The sequence below is a fragment of the Phyllostomus hastatus genome, unplaced genomic scaffold (genome assembly GCF_019186645.2).
Source record: "Phyllostomus hastatus isolate PE091 unplaced genomic scaffold, TTU_PhHast_1.1 phas_contig_159, whole genome shotgun sequence".
Lineage (NCBI taxonomy): Eukaryota > Metazoa > Chordata > Mammalia > Chiroptera > Phyllostomidae > Phyllostomus > Phyllostomus hastatus.
Window position 1 is genome coordinate 23,342,561 of NW_025333640.1, and position 19,639 is coordinate 23,362,199.

Here is a 19,639-nt window from a genome sequence, read left to right on the forward strand (position 1 = left end):
CCCCCTGCACTTGTCTGGGGCTGTAATTCCAGAGAGGGATGACCACATTCTAGCATCAGTCTCTCCCCTGTCCAGCCCGTATTTCAGAATGCTCCACAATCACCACCCAAAGCACACCTCTGGACCGGTCAGCAGGCTGCTTACACTCATCCCTCAGCTCTCGCATGAGGATTTATGCAAGGCTCTCCACAGTCGGCCTCACCCAGGCATTTTGTCCCTACGTCAATCCTTGCATGCATTGAATCATTCTGCAGTTAACTGTTTATAGGTCTGTCTTCTCCAGGGCAAAGATCATGTCGTACTTACCTTGGCAATCCAGGGAAGCCACCCAGTTCCTCCCTGCACACCCTCCCCTTTTAATTCTCTGCAGAGCAGGTCTTGACTTGCTTATTTATCGTCCGCCTCCTTCCCACTAAAATGAACACTCAGTGAGAATCCAGACCTTGCTTTGTTCTCGACTATATCCCCAGGATCTAGAACACTGCCTGGCACATAGGGGGTTGATCAAAAGTTTAGGATGAACTGACAAGTACATAAAAATGATTTGCAGTGTCCAGCCCAGGCTGGCACACCACAGGTGTCAAATAATTGTCTGCTCAGTGAATGAATTTTGCCTTGTACAAAAGTTATATATATATATTTTTCTTTCCTTTTTTTTTGTACAAGCTCTGACAGTTGGTGATCTCAGTATCCTCTCTAGCACACAGCACAGTGCTTCATACGTGCCAGGCCCTTAACACCTTCCTATTGAATTGCTGCTTCGATAAAAACTCAAGTTATTTATTAATCTATCTGTTAGATCTGCATTTGCCTCCTTCTGTCCATAAGAGGAGTCTGTGTTATTTGTTATGTCACAGAACGCCTTCGCCCGAGGAGAAAGCCAGCACTGCAGAGGGGTAGAGACCACCAGCCACGCTGCCACAGAGGTCTGGGTCCCGCCCTCCCCCTCCCTGCTCCCCGCCCCGGCACTGACTACCCACAGGACCAGGAGCACAGATTCCACCTCACCTTTGAAAGAGGATTAGGAAACCTGTCATGCAAAGCAGCCTGTTTCCTTCACAGCTAAATGAATAATCTGTTCTAAATCCTTCATTACCCCTTCTGTACCAGTTTTAAATTGTTCAACTCCAGTTCGGATATTTTAATATGCGTTGTCTGAACTTAGTAGGTCATTATTTAAAATAGCAGGGGATTATGTTCACAAGGTATTAATTCCCCATTAACTTTTCATTACCTTACAGCATGTCCGCGCTCACCCGATGGGCACAGGTGACTCGCACACAGTATTGTGAGCACTCCTAAGACTTCCTGGAGCCACAGCAAAACAATGTCCCAAGATGCCACTACCTCACACAGAAGAGTAATTCTTCCCCTCAACACCCCTCACAGGAAAGAGCGCAACAATCAGATCAGTGGTGAGCGGGAGAACTATACCCATTAAATGCATTACACAATAACATGACTCCAGCTTAAGACTGGATGATCTATAAAAAAAATAACAATAAAGGGCTTAATGCTAAAGTAAGTGCATCTCAGTCAAAATGCATTTGACAGTATTTAAATCCCTCTGGGGACAATATTTCCATTTGGAGGTAGGCGTGGTTGGCCAGGGCTCACACAGATGAATGCCACTGATATGAGTACAAAGTTATGACCCAGATTCACTGAGATTCCCACAGATGGGCAGAGAACATAGCTACTCTTCTGCACAAACATTGCAAGGTCTTTCTCTAAGACCCTTATTTGACAAAAAGCATATACAAATGAACAAGAGTCATACTCAAAAGATTGTTCTGTGCTAGGCACAAAAATTGTATTTGCCTAAGTATATACTGTCAGCACTGAAGCAGTATGGAAATGTGAGACTTCACTGGCAGGTACTGCACCAAATAAAAAGCAAATGAAAGCCAAATCTCTGTTGGACAGGTGCAAACAAGAACATTTGAGAATAAAGGGTCAATAAAACTTTTGTTACTGGCCACGTAACTAAGAGTTGCCACTAAAATGTTAGCTTACAGAGCTGTTTGCTATTTGGAAAGCATCCACATCATGTTGAGTTGAGTACATTTTTCTTAAAGGTGAACAAGCAAAAAGAACAGTGTTAATGGCGACCTGTATGGAGATGTAGCATATGCCCTGCTTGAAGATAATCTTCAACAGCTGCAGTTATCAGTTCAGTAAACCCAAAAGTGTCCCCACAGATTAAGAGGCCCAGGCGTGTATATGTTATTTTAAAATCAGTTACTCCTACTTAAAATCAATGCTAATCTGAGCTATTGGAGGAAGGCAGTACACACAGCAACTTTCTTCCAAAATCAGGAGGTAAAAGGGCAATACCTAGCCCACAAGAGGTTCAGTGTTTGTGGCTAAATCAATAAAAGTATCGCATAAATAAGCCTGAATAGCAGAACTGGCAAGAATCTCTGATACTTTTCAGTGGAAGAATGTGGTCCCAGTTCTGTGATATTTTGCACTAACAGGGATTTTTGCTAAACACAGCACTCAACATCTAAAAAAATTAAAGCACTTTATAATGGTTAAGTCAATTCCCTATTAGATTTCTTTCTGGTTAGAAAAAGGGGGGAGAGAAAGAAAAGGAAGGAAGGAAGGAAGGAAGGAAGGAAGGAAGGAAGGAAGGAAGGGAGGGAGGGAGGGAGGGAGGGAGGGAGGGAGGGAGGGAGGGAGAAGGGAGGGAGGAGAGGAGAGCGAGAAGAGAAGGAAGGAAGGAAGGAAGGAAGGAAGGAAGGGAGGGAGGAGAGAGGGAAAGAAAGGGAGGAAGAAAAGAAAAAAGAAAAGAGGAAAGAAAGAAAAGAAAAGAAAGGAAAAGAAAAGAAAAGAAAAGAAAAGAAAAGAAAAGAAAAGAAAAGAAAAGAAAAGAAAAGAAAAGAAAAGAAGGAGGAAGTTAGGAAGGGAAAGAAAAGAAAAACCCCAAGACCCTTTTTGCCTGTGGAGGATAAAAAAGCACAAGGAAGAAGTAAATAACTTAAGAAAAATATATCCCTCTGCCTCATGGCCAGAAAGGGGGCCGCCTTTATAACATGAAGAGTGACTTCATGGAAGATTTTAACAGAAAGAGCAGAACCCACACATCCACAGGGGTATGAGTCCCTTCAAAGACTACATGCTTATTACAAAACGCCTGCCAATGCTCAAAATATTTGAGGAACAACTCCTTTATGATTGCTTTCATGCATATAACATTCTTTTGAAATTTCCAACTACAGCAAATTTGGTTCTTTTGAAAGTGGGACTTGCTCTCTGTAAGCTGGAAGTACATTTAGAAAATAAAAAGAATAGTCAAGCTGGATATTATTTTTAACGAAAGCTTAGGTGATTTTCTAATGTGGCTTATAAACTACTTCTAAAGACAATTCTTTAAAATCATTCCAAAACTCCTTTCTAACAGCGGCACTGTGGAGGGAGCAGGCACCATCCCTATAGGACCGCTTTGTAGGCCCCATTCACTTTTACAACGAATGTCTTCGGTATTGGCATTATGTGTGCACTCATCGATTAGGCAACGGTGATATCTGATTCAGTTTTTCATGTTATTCACTCATTCAACAAATATTTATGTGCATCTAATGTGTGGTAGTTACTGTACCATCTTAGGGATCTAATGGTGAACAAAAATGGTGAGGGCAGGTTACCTGCCCTCATGAAGACAATTAACATATAAACACATAAATAAGAACAGTAAGCCCAATGAGGGAATGATAATGTAAAAGCCTGTAAAAGTGAGACCCACCCACGTGTAAACAGGCTTCCCTGAGGAAATGGGGTTTGAGCCGAAGATAAATAGGGGTTACCCAATTGAGCAAAGGGGACTGAGAGGTGTGGAGGTGGTAGAGGTCGGGAGAAAGGGTGGTCTGAGTCGAGAGCAGCGTGTGCAAAGGCTCCGTGTTTTTTTTAAAAGCATGTGGGCACATTAAGGACTGAAAGACAGACAGTGGTGCTAAAGAATTGAGAGCAAGTAAGAGAATGGCACGAGATGAGGTTGGCCAGGTAGTTAGGCTGGATTCCACAGAGCCCGGCACACATAAGGATCTTTATTTACCTTAAGAATGATGAGCAGGTGGGAGAGGAAAATGACACCATGAGCCCTGGCTGGTGTAGGTCAGTGGATTAATAAGCGTGGGCCTGTGAACCAGAGGTCACCGGTTTGATTCCTGGAGCATATGCTTGGGTTGTGGGCCAGGTCCCCAGTGGAGCTGCACGGAAGGCAACCAACCACACAGTGATGTTTCTCTCCCTCTCTTTCTCCCTCCCTTCCCCACTCTCTAAAAAAAAATAAACAAAATGTTTAGAAAAAGAAAGAAAGAAAATGACACCATGAAATCTACATTCTTTAAAAATGACTAAGGCTGGAGAGAAGAACCAGCTAGGGAGTGGATAAGGTAGAAGCAGGAAGACCAGTGAGGAAGCTACTAAACACAATCATCTAGAAGAGAGAGTGGAGTTAACACAGATAAATGAGTGGATGTGACAGATGTCAAGGGTATGAAATCAGTAAAGGGTTGAATGGTATTTTATATTCATTATTTAGTCAAAGACAAAGCTTTTGTTTTGCCTAAGAGTTCCTTATTTGTTAATTATCTGCAAACCAAAGAGCATCATGCAAATATTAGGTGTCTTTTTCAATCAGCTTTCTGCATCATATTTTCTTCTTTTATATAAAGAAAAAGCAATAAAGATAAAAACAAAACTTAGGAAGTACTTCATTTTATGTAAAAATGTTTGTTCCTGCAAAATTGTGTTACACCTTGGTAATAAAAGAATCTATATCTTAAAGAATATTACTGAGTAAAAATGTCTTCCTTGCACAAAAGCAAACAATAAAAAATGCAGAACAGATTACCATGACATTATATCAGCTGAAATGTAAACCACTATCTTGATTATTTCCGTACATCATTTCTCCTTTATTACAGCGTACATAAATTGGGTGATTTTACAACTTTAAACAGATGAAATGCCTGAGATATTTAATAATCACCATCAAGTTTCATAAATAAACCATTTAGTAAGCAACTGGAATGGCCAAGAGGCTTGCAAAGATTTAAATCTCTCCCCTCACCAATGACTTTGCCCACATGGAAAAGTCATTTTTATATCTACATTAGTATAACATGCCATCTCTAGTCCACTCTATTAAAAAAAAATACAGCTTTCCCATAAGCCTGGATTACAACATCACAGTAATACAATAAGAAGTTCAATGCAGTCAGCCTTATACACTATATCATCACATGCACCACAGAAAGGCTAATTTTGTAGCAAATTGGCCACATGCTTTTGTGTCTGACATTGACAGCCCAGTTTGTACCGCAGCTCAGAACAAACATGTAAGAGGGACCTGGGTTTTAGTAGTCTTGTATATCAATTAGCAGCTACATGCTAATTCTATGAGCTAAAAGAAGATGGTCTAATTTTGAGATTTTGCAACTAAAGTTTATACCACTTCTACAAAATGCAGCTTTTAACTTGGAAAGAAATAAATTCAAAACAAAAAAAACACTAACACTAAGGAAAAAATATAAAGCCACTCTATGTGAAAAAACTGACTTCTAAAGGCTAAAATGCACTTTTAAACATGCTGCTTTTGGCAGTTTAAGTCAGAATCCAGGCATTAGTAATCAGTTCCTCTCAGAATCTGGACAATTAATCAGAGATTCTACATATCAATTTCTGTGTTCCTTTTTTTTAAAGATTTTGTTTATTTATTTTAGAGAGGGGAAGGAAGGGGAAAAGAGAGGGAGAGAAACATCTATGTGAGCTTGCCTCTCATGTGCCCCTTACTGGGGACCTAGCCTACAACCCAGGCATGTGCCCTGACTGGGGATCGAACCAGCAACCCTTTGGTTCGCAAGCTGGCACTCAGTCCACTGAGCCTCACCAGCCAGGGTTCCTTCCTTTAAAAAAAACCATTAAAATAGTAAGTATATGTGAAGTAGCTTGAAGAGTCTACAGCAGTACCATGACAGTCATTATCATTTATAACACATATACTTGACCCTGAGTTGAATATATAGTGGTATTTTAAGAAATATCATACTTCTGATATACCAGAATAGCTCTTTGAGAAATGCTGTGCTTTGTCCTTTGTGGTTATTTTTAACTATATTCCTTGAAATCTTTCCAGCACAGGAGTGAGAAAGAGAAATCATGAAAATCTCATTAATTTTTGGTTTTTAAGGAAAAAAACAGAATAAAATACATTGAACTTAGGAATTCAACTCTCAAGCCTTAGTACACTGTAATCCTACCTAAAAGAGTAATTTGCAGAAAAACAGTAATCACTGCCGAGCTCTGCCAGGGAATGCACTCTGTGTGCCAAGTTGCAGTTCACTCGGACAGTGCGGGATCACGGGGAGACACAGTCGAAAGACGGGCCCTATAATAAAACTGTTGAGCCTTTCATGATTTCGTCTGCTTGACAAAGATGCCCTGATAAGTCACTTTGCCCACGAGTCTCCAAAATAACCATGCTGCTTCATGCACTCACCGATATTTAAGTAAGGAAGGGAGAGAGGCTTATCGTATCTAAGCTTCAGGTCATCTGACATCTCACAATTTCTGAATCTCAAATGAGGAGATTTTCATTCACCCTTTACTTTTCTTGAGAAGCACAAAGAAATGGCGAAAAAAGTAGTGAAGCCCTGGCCGGTGTGGCTCGGATGGTTGGAGTGTCATACCGTAAACCAAAAGGTTGCGGGTTTGATTCCTGGTCAGGGCCCCTGCCTAGGTTGTGGGTCTGGCCCCTGGTAAGGGTGTATGGGAGGTAACTGATGGGTGTTTCTCTCTCACATTGATGTTCCCCTCTCGCTCCCCCTTCCTCCCTCTAAAATTAAGAAACATAGTATTTTAATTCAAAAAAATTAAAATGTAGTCAAAATGTGAAGGATTAGAAGCTCACGCCTAATTTATTAACAGAAAAAATGAAGTTTGTATTGATACTATCAGGGGTTATAAGGTATTTTTCAGGTTCTGAGAAAAACCGATTACTAAGGAATCTTGGTGTGAGAGAATAATAGTACAACGAATTGTCCTGAGTTAGTCAGAAAATTAATCATCAAATTCAGCAAATCAGAATATCTCATTTGAATTCCTTGCTTCTGCTGGATTGTTTAAAAAGCAAATCTCAGATCTCAGATCTGAGATAAGAAAAAAAAAAGGCCCCCAAAGATATATCACTTTCTAATCCCTAGAAGCTGTGAATATTAACTTATATGGCAAAAGATATGACCATGATTTAGGATCTTAAGAAGGAATTTACCTTGGATTATCCAAGTAGACCTAAATGCAGTCACATGAATCTTTGTAAGGGCCAGGCAGAGGGAGCTTTGTCACAGCTACAGGTGGAGCAGGCCATGTGAGACGGAGCCGAGCGAGACGGAGCCGAGCGAGACGCAGCCTCAGCTGAGGACAGCTACCAGGACTGGAAGAGACAAGAATTCTGCCCTAGAATCTCAGGGGAAGCAGGGCCTGCCTGCACCCTGATTTTTGATCTCTGGCCTCCAGAACTACAAGAGAACAAATTTCTGTTGTTTAATCCACCCAGCCTGTGGCAATTTGTTAAGGAAGCCATAGGAAGCTAATACAATATCATATAGTCTGGAAAAAATTCAGTGTATATCTTCAAGATATAAGGAGTCTTTTAAAAATAACAATACCACTATCATTCCTTTTATTATATTTTAGAGAAAGAGGAAGGGGAAGAGGGAGAGAGAGACATCAATGTGAGAAACATCAATCAGTTGCCTCCCATACATGCCTGGCCAGAGATCGAACCTGCAGCCTAGGTATGTGCTCTGACCAGGAATCAAACCCACAACCCTTTGGTGTATGGCATGGCACTCCAACCAAGTAAGCCACTGGCCAGGGCTATCATTCCTTTTAAAAAGTCGTTTAATTTATCTCATCTCCAATCAGAGTTTAAATATTTCCCAAATGGAACAACAATAATAAATAAATAAATAAATAAATAAATAAATATTTCCCAAATGGTCTTATAATTTATAATTGTATAGTCGATGTACCCAAATCAAGATCCAAACACAGTTGATATGTACCTTAAGTCTCTTCGTAATAGTTTCTCTTCCTTCTTTGTTTTTCTTGCCATTTATTTATTAAATAAACTGAGTTATATGCCCTATAGCAATTTCTACATTCTGGATTTGGCTAATTACGTCTCTATTGTTTAACAAGGTCCTCTTTCTACCATGCTTTTATAAACTAGCAGTTAGATCTAAAGGTTGATCAGAAGCACATTCAGATTTTAGCTAGAAACTTCACAAATAGTCCTGTGTGTTTCCTATTCCATCAAATTAAGATGCATGTAGTATCTACTTCTTTCCCTTTTTGTAACGTTAAGATTGATCAGTGGGTTCAGGGGTTATTAGCCTAATCTATCGGTTATGAAGTTCCCCATCAGCCTTTGACCTAATAGTTTAGCAGTCATTGGTGATTATTGCCTAGACCTGTTATTTCATTAAGGGTAACAAAATGGTAACATTTTATTTGTATCATTCCTTCTGCATTTATTAGCTGGAATCCTTCTAAAAACAAGATTTTGTCCAAACCATCTATTTGGTTTCTCTGAAATGCCTTTCCTGGAAAAAAACCTGTAAGATAGATGCTTGCTGATATCTAATTTTTAAGGGAGTGCCAGAATGGACGTCTGTCTCTTGAATACAAAGACCACCTTGTGTACACTCAGTGAGTGTGACCTCTCAACTGCACTCGACTTAGTCCTCAAGTTACCAGTTCAAATTGTCAGCCTACAATAGGGAACTTATTTTTTTTAAAGAAGAAAAGAAAGCCAGGATCCAACATAACTATGTCAATTTGATATCAGTTCTTCAGATTTATGCCCTATCGTATCAGTCCACACTCCTCAACCGACCTCTCCAAACCATTCACTCTGAGAGTCTACCTTGTCCTATTTGACTAATATAAACCAACTTTTCATTCTCAACTGTGTCTTTGGTTGAGTGATCTACACACCTGCCTCTCTCCCTGCAAAGAGCTAAAGCCGTCCTTCTCCCCGTCGGGAGTAACCACACCTCCTGCTCCTGCTGTCCAGTGCCCTCCTTTCTTATAAACTGTTCCTCCTCCCCACCCTATGTATTTCTACATGGGGTTGCCGACCACCAGATAATGTATACCCCTGGCCACTAGTATAAGGATGTCCCCCGAGCGAGGCCAAGCAGAGCCACTCCTGGGATTTTGAGATTCAGACCAGGGGGAAGAAGGTCGGGACCTCCCCAGGGGGTTCCTTGGTTGCTAGCAGCCGCACCATGGCCAAGCAGGGGAAGCCGACAAGGAAGCAGAGCTTGCAGACAGAGAGTCTTGCTGGTACAGAAGCTTCCAGCTTGGGCTTCCCCGGCTATGCAGACCAGTAAATAACCCTCTACACAGTTTAATTTCTATAATTTACAATGAGAAGGCACAATTTACGACACAATCTCTACCATGATTCTTGAAGACTATGACCACAACAACCTCTACCTTTCTGGTTTCTTGTACTTACTTTCTGTACAAATAACACTTCATCTCATACCGTCCTGATTTTGTGTGTCAAATATGTGTTCGTTGCCATCTTTCGTGGCCTCACACGCATATATTTTACACACCTTTTGAAAGCCCCCCAACATCCCCTAAAACAGAGCTAACAGAGCCTCAGCACATAAATAACAACAGCCTTGGATTGATGACTGCTTCCATATTAAGCGCTTCGAATCTGCTATGTTATTTAATCCTCACAGAAACTCCTGGGAGGAGCATTATTAACTCCACTTCAAGATGAGGAAGCGAAGGGTCATCATAGCAAACTTACTTGTCCAAAGTCATACATTTACTAAATGGTAGAGCGGGGATTGGAACTGGAGCTCATCCAAATTTTGTCCTCTTTCCACTATGCTCACGCTGCCTCCCACAGTAATAAATACTTGCTTGTTAACTTACCATTGAGAACAATGGACCCAAGACCTCCATGTAACCTCTGACTTCCCACTAACCTCAAAGTGCATGTTCCTCCATCATTAAAAATAATAATATTAATACGTTAATGCATAAATAAATGAGCCACGTGAAAATCAGAGTCTTGAAGGAGGTTATAATACAATTTCTCCAAAATTACTATTGGAAGCCTAAAGACTAAATGCTAGCATTTCCCTTAAAGTAATGGGTAAAAGGAATGAATATTTAAGACCACTCTGTCAAAACAAGTCGTATACAACTCCCCTGGCAGTAATATTTCACAACAGCAAAAAGAGATTTGTGAGTACCTGTCAATGTGTGACATGCCTACAGCTCTCCGACTGCTCAGAGGAATATTCCTGTGTCATTATGAGACACTAATAGTTATTGAGCACTCCCATGGCTTACAGGCAAGAACAGAAGGCCTTTAGGAAGAAAACGTCTCTGTCTTCATAGCTTAGCCAAGAGAGAGGCCAAGAGGACAGTGACGGCAATTTACTGGTGGAGGACCTGAAAGTAACGGTTCTCATTTCTACAGCCAAACTTCCCATTTCCATACTTGCGCTTCCACTTCCTGCTGAACACGTCCACATGGACTGTTCCAGCTAGCAAATTAACTTTGAGGCAACAGTAGTTGTTCAGCACCTAGGTAGCAATCTTCTGTTGAGGTGTCCCATTAATGCACTTATGGGTTGCTTGTTTCTTTTTTATTTTTCCTTTCTATTTTTCTCACTCTACCTGAGGCCCTTATACTACATAGGCACTCTTCTGGGGATTAAAGCGGGTGATCCTAGAAGGCCAGAAGACATCAAAGAGGCAGAGTCCTTGTATATAATTTAGCAACAGCAAAGCCAAGGGGAATGTATGCTTGGCATATAATGAAGAATGCGATCATCCCTGGTGAGACAAGATTTTGCCAACTGGAACACTTTGGTGAACAGCGGGCCCTGACGAATACATTGCTGTCACAGACTGAAGAATACCTCAAATGAGATCTTATATGTGAAAGTGCTTTGTAAACCATGAACAGCCAAGGGACTATAAATTACTTCTGTTACTGATATGGCTATTACAAAGGCACAGACCAGGGGAACAGGTGGTTGTATGGTGAAAGAACTAACTAGCTCTAGAAAGAAATAGTCTTCAGCAAAAAAGGAAGGAAGGGAGGGAGGGAGGCAGGGAGGGAGGGAGGGAGGGAGGGAGGGAGGAGGAAGGAAGGAAGGAAGGAAGGAAGGAAGGAAGGAAGGAAGGAAGGAAGGAAGGAAGGAAGGAAGGAAGGAAGGAAGGAAGGAAGGAAGGAAGGAAGGAGGGAACAGAGGCCTTTCAGAGGGTACAACAGAAAAAAAAGGAAGACCAAACAACCAAGGGGATGTGGGGGATGAAGGGCTTCAAGTTAGCAAACTCCCACTCAATTCAACAAATACTTACTGAAGGTCAGGCCCTGGCCTACGTGTTGAGATGCATAGTCAAAGACAGCCAACAGTAATTTAGCCAAAGATCCCAGCCCTTCGTGGAGCTTTATATTCTTATTCAGGAAGACAGTCAGTACACAATGCACCTAATGAGTGAGTCAAGTGCAGTACATGTCAGAAGAAAGTGCAGGAGCTCAGGGTAAGGAGGATGGAAAGTGCAGGGCAGAGGGTCTGCAATACTTTGAGTTTAAAAGATAAGCCAAAGAGCAGGAGGAGCTCTGATGGCCAATGATGTTCCTCAAAAACTACATCAATTACAGGAAAAATAAGGAAAATCATACTGTGCTTAAATAAAATTTGCATAAAATTTGGCAAATTCAAATTGCCTATACATAGCTCATTTTCCATATCTCTTCCCCTTCACCCTTGTTCAAAATTATTGGCACAAATATGCTACATAGCATAATTACAGAGGAAGATATGAAAAGACTTAACCAGAGGCCAAGAGAAGGAATTATAAGAGATAAGAGCAAAGCTGATAACAGCAAAAATATTTGCAAACCAGTACCTCAGGAAAGGGCTAATTCAACGGGACTTAAAATACGACTCAATTTTTTTTCTTAGGAAAAGTTGGCTCTAGGTCAGGGATGATATATAGGTTTCATTTCTAGTAACAACCCCAAACAACTAGCAGTCTCTCTAGAGTACTGCATTGATAAAGAGCTCTAGGCCCTGTGGGAAATAAATTAGGCATTTCTTCCACAGGCTCAATACCACACTTACCTTTCCTTTCCCAGGTAGATCTTAGTGCTTTAAAATGTATACATACTAGTAAATATTCACTGGCCACCTACTAAGCATAAGGCAACACAAAGAGCAGTAGAGGATTTGGCAGTACAGAGCCTGGTCTGGCTCCTAAAGGAGTTTATAATCTAGTTGGAAACAAGGACAAATATGTAAAAGATAGCACTAGAAGTCAGAAAATGACTAAGTTCCTAAAATTTCAGTACAGAGGTTCAGATACCAGGAAATTACCACAGGAAAAAACAGCTAAGAAAGGCTTAGAGGAGGACACAGCCTCAGCACTAGGCTTTGAAGAGTGCACATTACTGAAATACCTGGGAAGAAGAAGGATTAGTCCCAGGAGAAACGAAGAAAAAGGAACAGGAAGGGTGTGGCTCAGGAAGGAGGAACAGATCCCTGGGCAGCCAGAGCACAGATCCGCACAGGGCAGCATATCACAGATGCCTCTCAGATTAGTCAGGGTTCTCCAGGGAAACAGAACCAATGGGAGACTGACACATAAAGGAGAAAGAGACAGGGACAGAGAGGCTGATTTAGTATAAGGAATTGGCTCATGCAATTATGAAGGCTGAGAAGTCCCAACATCTGCAGTTAGCAAGGAGAGAAGCAAGATGGCCTATAGCATAGTTCAAGCTCAAGTCCAAGTTTGAGTCCAAAGAAGGCAGAGAAGATCAATGTCCTAGCTCAAACACAGTCCAGCAAAGAGAGTGAATTCTCCCTGCTTCAGCCTTTTTGTTCTGTTCAGGTCTTCAACAGATTGAATGAACACCACCAGCAATGGGAAAGGCTATCTGCTTTATTAAGTCAACAGATTCAAACGTTAGTGTCATTCAGAAACACCCTCGCAGTCATACCCAAAATAATGCTGACCAAATACCTGGGCAGCCTAAGGCCCAGTCAGGTTGACATGTAAAATAAACCATCACACCTTGAGTAGAGTCATTTCCCAGTGGGCAACAGGACCGTGATCAGCAACATGGTCAGAGCTGTGCTTTATAAAGTCAAACTGCCCATGGCATGGAATGGACTAGAGAAAAAAAAAACTGGGGCCAGAAGATTTTAAAAATTGTAATTGCCCATGTGGTAATAAGAGGCAGATTATCAACAAACATATATGGGAATTCTATTCGGTATAAAGGTTCTCTGCTAGATGATTAAGATGCAGAGTTACTTCTAACCCTATCCAGCAGGAACTGGAAGAGCAAGCCTAGGATTACAAAAGTCAGCAACAAGAAGGCAGATTGAGAAATTATCCACACAAGGAAGGCGCCTGTACTGACAGGAGCTCAGAGGACAGCAGGTCGAGTCAGTCTGACTTGAGTCAGGAAGCCTCATCAGACCCACCAGTTGTGTGACTCACTGTGAAGGAGAGCCCACTGCTCAGTGACAAACCAACCCTAAAATATGACCAAGAGGCAGGATTACTTTACGAGAAAAACAAAGGAAAGCAACAACAAAATCGGTCTACAGACACTTTAACACGAGTTACAAGCTGATTCACCAATAGCAACTCCTGGGTCTAGTTTTCACCTGCAAGGTCCTGAACTGTAGCACAGTGGAGAAGAGCAAGGAGGAAATTCAGAAAAGGTCAGACTTCAGCTGATTATTAAGTTTCTAATACAACTCAGGTGAACAGCAGGCAGTCTGGTGTTTCCTGAGGTGAATCAAGGTCAGTGAAGGTCCCATTGTCAGATTTTTCATGTGTCCAAACTACTACATTTTTCTTAAAATCAGCAAAAATGTAAACATTTTGTAACATATATAATGTTACATTGAGAGATTTAAAATATTCAACGTATAAAGAAGTGACTTCATATTAGAGAATAATCAATAATCAAGAACAATAGACAGTTGTGTCTTCCCATAAAAAGATCAAAATGAGTATATGCAAACTATAAAGTTTACCCTATCCTAAGAAATTGTTTAAGAAGATTTATCATACAAAAGTATCAAAAATATTTTTTCTAATAAAATAAATGTGGACAGACATAACTTCATTTTGAGGATGCATTAAGTATTCACGCTAAATGATCTACTGAAAACCACATCTTCAAATCACAGCTTATATCACTACATACTTATGCAAGAATAAACATGTATATGTTGATTTATATTTTCCTATACTCATTCTGATATACTACAAAGAAAATCAACCTAATGAGTAAACTTCAAGTACAAGTTCCTTAAACACAAACAAAACTGAAGACACTAATTTTGAAGAATGAAACATAATCCTTTCATTGAATAGTTATGAACAAAGCTTAGACTCAATGAAAATATTAACCAGCTCTCTAAGATGGTCAACAAAAACTTGCCACAGAAATTCCTGAAGTGTTCCTCCTTCAATGAGCCAGAGTCATGACATTTAGCCAAATTATCTTATTTCACACTTTCCACACACAGAAGAGTGAAATCAGCTCCTGGCACTTTCTAAAAGCCTAAAGCTCTTAAAATTTACCCATTACTAATACTTCAACAGAAGTAAAATTTAAAAATACAAGAAGAGGAACTAAAATATACTCATTCTGCATTCTGCAAAGCTCAGTGGATTCTCTGAACTCTTTAATGGCATGCCCTAGAATAATGCTAAGAAAATGTTAAAAAAAAAAAACTATGCTCTATAAAAGCTAATTAGCAGCTTGCCAACAACTGCAGAGTATTTTTATAGCTGTTATCAATTACTACCTTCTCTTGGGGAAAAAATTTAAACTGAAAAGAACCTGAAATGTGAGGAAATGAGGAGAGAGCTCAGAGCCTTTTGCTCCTATGACCTGTTTCAATGTCTGGTCATATATTAATAATTTCTATCTTTAGTCTTATACACTCAGGAAAAAGGGTACTGATACAGTTTTCATTGAAGGTACACTATTAGAGGAAGTATAAATTTTAAAAGATTAATATTTTCATATCCCTGACTCTTTCACAAAATTTTCCCACAGAAAACACTCACACAAGTGTACTTTAAGGACATTCTTTAAAGCACTGCTCTTAGTATTGAAAAATGGGAAGCAACCCAAATATCCAACAATGGGAAATTGTTTAAATGACCTGTGATGTAATACGTGCAGCCAGAATGCTCCACGTGTATGGTCATGCAAACATTTTCAAGACACATTAGGTTCAAAACAGAAGCCAAGTTGAAAGTAGTTCCGTGTTGCCCCTGTGGTTATTAATAATCACAATAACAGTAAACATATTTTAATATGAAGAGAAATTTTGGGAGAAAAACATATACCTATTTATAGCAGTTTCTCCAGAATATAAGATTACAGTGTGCTGTTATTTTCAAAATTACATATTCCTGTAAGTTTGAATGTTAAATAATGTAGGCTGTGTGTATAATCAGAAAAGAACAAAGTGTTAAGTTGGCGATATAAGTGGAGCGGAAGTAGGAGAGAATCTTATGTATAAAGAAAAGGAAAACTTAGGGTGTTAACACTTTAATGTAATAGCTCTAAAATGTCATCTGTCTGTACCTCTCTTGTGGAAGACAGCTCTATCCTTATTCTCAGAACTTCAAAATGCAGCAACGAACACAGAGATATTGGAAAAGCTCCCTTAGCGTCTTCTGTTAGTCACAGCTTCTCAGGATAAGAGTTCAGCCCAAATTCCAGTATTTATCAAATTCAAGTGAGCAACACTGTAAATCCCTAAAAAGTTGCGCGCAAACTGCCGAGGTGTCTTCAATTCTAATGAAAAGTTATTATAGAATTAACCAAAAATTTTGTCTGCAGACTAAAGATATTTGAAGCATTTTCATAATGGAAATAGGAGTAATTACAGAAACCACTTTTGAATCCACTGTCCCGTAACCTATTCAAACATTGTAAAAACTACAGAGGAGAAGTGAAAATTGCCTAGAAAGGTAATTGAGGAATTACAAGCCTGGGCAAAATTTCCACCTGCCGGGGCGGGGGGGGCGGCGCGGGCGGCTGTGAACTTGTGCTGGGAAGGGTTTGTTTCTCCAGCCATGTGACCTTCACAAAACATTTAAACTCCTATACCTCAGTTTCCTCACCTGCAAAATGAAAGAACTGGGAATAAGCAATCTCTAAAATTCTGAAAACAGACCTTTACTCTGTCCTTGCCAAAAGATATTTTTAAAAGAATATGCATGTCCATAATATAAAATATAAGGTACTAGCCACAAACAGTAGACTCCTGCCTGGCTTCCCCTAATCCTGAGTCCTACTCCCCAAAAGATGCTCCTTCAATTTTCAAAGTGTTTTTTCTAGTAACTACTTCCTTATTTATAAATCACACACTCACATTCCTATGTCTTGATTTTTTTTTTAATTTTAGACATTACCGAAGTTCTTTATTCAATTTATTGGGGGCATTTATTCATCCAACCCACCCATCTCTCTAGGTACAGCCACACTGTGGACAGGCAAAGGATACAAATATTACGTACACATATAGATGTGTGTAGTCCTGTCTCCATATACGGACCATCTGCTTAATAAGAAATAAGATCCCTTTGCACACCCAAACACTTTATAAGAGGTAGCAGGGAAAAAATGTAAAACGTGGCCTTATCTAAATCGGAAATCCTGAACTCAGGTTTGAGTCTCCCACATTCAGGAGCCAAGTGCACACCTAAAAGTTGCTTATCTTCTCATCTGTTTTCCTCTCGTGTAGTCGGAATAGAATAGCACCCACTACAAAATAGTTAAATCACAGCACACTGTTAATCATAAAGCACTACAGAAATGTTATTTTCTGTTACTGTCTTTACTAAGAGATCCCCATAAATGAAGTCCCTGAAGTTACTGATCACTCTTGAGCACTGCTTCCCTACCTAGACTAAAAACTAAGAGTTGGAAGTAGCTGAGAGTTAGAGTGAAGCAGATGTAAATTGTGTTCCAAGGTCAGAATCTGAGGGTCTAGTTCATTAAAGGGCCAGTGTGTTGCCCTATGAGACAAATGTACACAGAATAAAGATCAAGCATTTAAGGAGGGATCCAAGAGAACAATTATGTTTTACATTTGGAGAGAGCGGAAGCTTTCTTATCAAATTTTCTCTTTAAAAGTAATACAGAAACTGGTTCAAAAGTTGCTCCTTAGACAACTCTTCTTTGTCTCTCCTAATATATACCTCTACATGTCTGAATAATTTCTTTGTATACCTGCTTCTTGACTTGTAGGCATTATCTACTGACTTCCTATTACTGTAGAAAAAACTCTGCAGAGAAAGTGTTCTGAACCAAACTCGGGAGGTTGTCATGAAGAACTGTCCAGCAATACATTACTCTGACTCTGTAGTAAAGCAGTCCTTTCATGTCCGGCCTTCAAAGGCCTGCAGGAAAAGCGATACAACCTACAGAGTCTCCACGCAGAGGCAAGGAGGAAGCTAGTGAAGCAACTGGGCCTAAATTATTAGGCTATTCTAAATTTCCTTTGAATCTAGTTCATTGATTCTTGGTTTCTCTTACCTTTTCTACCCGCCCCACACAGCTTAATCCTGTTCCAAAAGCTACAGGACGAATGACAAAGGGGACCCCAAATTTAACTTATTTCTAGACAAGCATGGACACAGTTCTTAGGAGCTCTGCAGTAAGGGATTAACTGGAACTAAAAGAAACCAGCCTTTACTCATGTCTGTCCAGAGAAGTCCACTGGAGTTCTCCAAATGGGGACTTCAGCTATAGTTCGCTAGGCTTGGGCAGCTTCGGGGATAACATCCTGTCTAGTGACAGGTAGACAACAAACCTGAGGGTCAAGCAGGTGACCCTGCCAAGCAGGCAAGATGCACTAATTAATGAGAGGAAATCTTTTCCCTCATTAACCAATGGCACAAAAGGTGATTAAACAGGAAATACTTTCCAGTGACCTACATAATTTCATCAGGGCTGCTATCACTAGTAGCAGAGAGCACCTGACTTCCTAACGAGATGAATTTGATAGCAGGACCCTTTCTGGGAAGTGAGGGAGCAGTGCCAGTTTTTAGGGAAGCAACAATTGGTATGTGTTGTTTACTACTATTCCTCAGTGCTGCCTCTCCTCTGTTTGGGGCTCCTTCTCCCAACCCGCGGGTGCAATTTCCCCTTCCCCGGACGACTGAGGCACCTGCTGAACGGTGGAGGCGGGATCAGCGAAGAGGGGATGGATCCAGGTGGGTGGGCCAGAGCTGGGCTCATTCATCAGGTCTGCTCACGTGATTCCCAAAGCCCCTAGCAAACGCGGCTGCCACTGCTGCCACCAACACCTCGCTCTGGCCGCGCTTGAAATAGGACAGCGGCTAGTTCCCCTCTCTAGCAGAAGTGGGGTTAACAAGGGAGCTTTGTTGAGGTCGAGGCGGGACACACACAAACACACCATCCGCAACAACTTCAGGACCCAAGGAACGCAGTTTCACTTGAGAACTTTTGAAATTGAGCAACAGCCACCAAACAAGTCAGTCCTTACAACGATAAAGTGCTGCAAACCTCAAAGTGGCGCCGCCTCTGTCTCTCGTGTAAACGAGGAGGAGGTTTGGAGAGGAGAGCTGAGCCCCAGATCCCTGTTCCTCCCGCAGGACCCGGCTCTCTGACCCCGGGGACCGAGAAAAGGGGTGAGGAGCCCTCATGACATCTTTCTCCGTCAAAACGAGCTGGCTCGCTCTCTCTCCCCCGGGGTTATCACTGAGCAACACCCAGTCCCACAGCTCCGGGAGCCGCCACCTACCCGCTGCGACTCGGCGCTCCGGCGATCTGGTTTGGGATATTCCCATTGGGTCCTCCACCCCCGCCCCCACCCCAAACCTGTTCCTCCGGCCCAGCTGGGGGAGGGGGTGCAGAAAAGGTGGGACGCTTCGGCTCCTCCTCCCTTAACCCCCTGAAGTTAAAACAACAACCACCAAAAAAAATCCCTCAAGTGCAATCTCACAGCAGCATGCCACGTACCTGTCTCCCTGGCCGTGGCGCCTCTTACCCGCGTGGTGTGGGACTTGCCCGACAAATGTCCCGGGACAGACAATCCAGAAAGTTTGTGCCTGGACCTGAGGACGCAGACCCGGGGCGACACCTGTGCTGAGTACCGAGGTAGGGGAGCCGGCCTGTCCCCGGAGACCTTGCAGGTCTCTGCCCGGCTCCTGCCCGGCTCCTCCCCGCCCGACTCCACCTCAACAGCAGCGCCAGGGGAAGGAAGTGCCAAGCTGGAGGAGGTCTGAGGGCAACTTTTCTTTTCGAAGGATCACCAGCGGGCGGGCGGCTGAGCCTCGTGGGTCCCCGATTCGCTCTCGCCCCTCCCCTCCCTTCCACACACTCCGGGAGGGCGGGACCGGACCCGGGCGGGGACCAACCTGCCACTCCGGACTAGGAGCCGGGCTGCGGCCCTGGCCCCGCCCCTGCACCCAGGACACGCTGCGCCAGGTGCCAGTTTCCAAGGTGAAGGGGGAGGGGCCTCTAGCAGAAAGTTTCCACTGAAACCTATACCTCTACCGAATGGAGGGCAACTCGCCC

At 41.8% G+C, this 19,639-nt stretch overlaps 1 protein-coding gene across 2 annotated transcripts in view; it reads right to left on the reverse strand.

Annotated features, from left to right (window-relative positions):
• Nucleotides 1-19,432, reverse strand: part of FHIP1A (FHF complex subunit HOOK interacting protein 1A) — a 194,196-nt gene extending 174,764 nt beyond the window's left edge. Inside the window, exons 1-2 of one of the 2 annotated variants that reach the window (XM_045831717.1) lie at nt 19,082-19,432; nt 7,277-7,438 (exon numbers count right to left, since the gene is read on the reverse strand). The gene's annotated coding sequence lies outside the window, so the exon portion shown is untranslated. The remainder of the gene's footprint in view (nt 1-7,276; nt 7,439-19,081) is intronic. The other variant, XM_045831715.1, reaches the window with a different exon arrangement.
• Nucleotides 19,433-19,639: the final 207 nt, after the last annotated feature.